Genomic DNA, 1,681 nt, shown 5'->3' on the forward strand with positions numbered 1-1,681 from the left:
AAGGCCTTGGGGGGGGGGGTCCAGGAATCTTCCAGCAGTTTCGGGGCTGGCTGAGCTTCCCCGCCTCCCTTGAGTAATTGGCACTGTGGGTTCCGCCCCGGTCCAGAACTCTCCAGACAGTTCTGGGGTTCACTCGAGAGGGCGGATTCCTGAGGGGGAGGGTGGTGGGAAGAGCTGGTGCTGCTATTGACACTGTTGCCATGGCGACGCATTACTGGGGACTGTGTGGAATGGACAGAAAAGTTCACCACCAGCTCGGTTTTGTAGACAGTTGTTTTGATTTGTGGGGGTTCGCTGACTCGCACAGTTCTGTTTATGGGGGTCGAGTTCAGGGCTGTAACTTCCCCCTCCAAGCTTGGGAGACGCAGGGAGATGCCTGGGGGCGTGTCCGGTGACGTGATCCTCTCCAGTCGCGTTACAATGGCAGTGCTGCTTCTGACCTCATGGACTAATTTAGGAACCAGAGGCTCTGTCCCAGAACAGGCTCAAAGTTGCTGGGAGGGGCGGGGTGGGGGGTGGGGGGACCCCGGCTGCTCAGTTTTCATGTTCCTGGAGCTCCCCACTCGTAGGGGCTCAGCGACTTCAAATTTTCCAAACTGGATCGAAGGCGTAGAGATTCCAGGTGAGCCGGGAAGGCTCTGATTGGAATGGGGCAGAAGCCTGTGCGTCCGAGTGTCCTCATTTGACGGGTCTAGAATTTTCTTAGGTTTGATTGGATTTACAGACGCGGTCTGGTGGAAGCCACCATTCAGTGTCTTTGAGTGTTGGGATAACTACGTGGCTCTCCACACACAGATCCCCAGTTGATTTAATTCTGGGGTTGGGGGTTGGCAACCAAGAAAAAAATGGGGCTGGGTGCTTGAGGGAGACAAGTGGCTGGGATTAGTTTGAGCTTAAATCGGAGGCAAACATCTTAAGACTTTTCTGAATATGGAATTGACACTGAAGACAGGAGTTACAACAGAGAGAGGGATGGATGCCTAGGATTCCAGCATTCTGGATTTTCAGACAGGATGGCTGCGGGGGTGGTGCGCGGGGGCGTGGGGGGGGACAGGAAGAAGATGGGACTTTGAGCCCTACTTTCAGAAAAGTTAGAAAAGTTAACTGGAGTCGCCTGGATGCTCAAGCCTTTAATCCCAACTGTCAGGAATGGAGGCAGAGGATTGCCTGAGCTACATACTGAGACCCCTGTGTTTTTTTTTAAGGCTGTGGGGGAGGGAGGCCGGAGTCCTAACAGCCATCCTCAGAGGGAGCTAAATTACTCCACCATGGTTGCTAAGGAAGGCAGCCTGGCCTGAAGAAAGACTAGTGCCTGTCTTTAAGAAATGGTTTGTCTATGTGCGTGCTTGTGTGCTTTGTGTAATGTTGTGCAAGTGCCTCCAGAGACTGGAAGAGGCAGTCTCATCTCCTGGAGCTGGAGTTCGGGGCAGTTATGACTGCCCACTGTGACTGTGGAAGCTGAGCTCAGATTCTCTGGCAGATCGGGAAGTGCTTATCACTGCCATCTCTTAGGTCCCCTGAGATGCCTTAAGGAGCTCAGAACACAGACTAAGAGACAGGTAGACAGGTGTGGTCCCACAGTAAAACAAAAATGTATCATTGCCATAGGAGCAGTAGAGCTGATTAAGACTAAGAAATGGAGGGTTGAGCCGGGCGGTGGTGGCGCACACCTTTAATCCCA

The 1,681-nt window shown here is 53.1% G+C and overlaps 1 protein-coding gene across 1 annotated transcript in view; it reads left to right on the plus strand.

Moving 5' to 3' along the window:
* Positions 1 to 456: 456 nt before the first annotated feature.
* Positions 457 to 1,681, plus strand: part of Hspa1l (heat shock protein family A (Hsp70) member 1 like) — a 5,732-nt gene continuing 4,507 nt past the window's right edge. Inside the window, exon 1 of the mRNA XM_031347606.1 lies at positions 457 to 622. The gene's annotated coding sequence lies outside the window, so the exon portion shown is untranslated. The remainder of the gene's footprint in view (positions 623 to 1,681) is intronic.

This window comes from Mastomys coucha, unplaced genomic scaffold (assembly GCF_008632895.1).
Source record: "Mastomys coucha isolate ucsf_1 unplaced genomic scaffold, UCSF_Mcou_1 pScaffold3, whole genome shotgun sequence".
Classification (NCBI taxonomy): domain Eukaryota; kingdom Metazoa; phylum Chordata; class Mammalia; order Rodentia; family Muridae; genus Mastomys; species Mastomys coucha.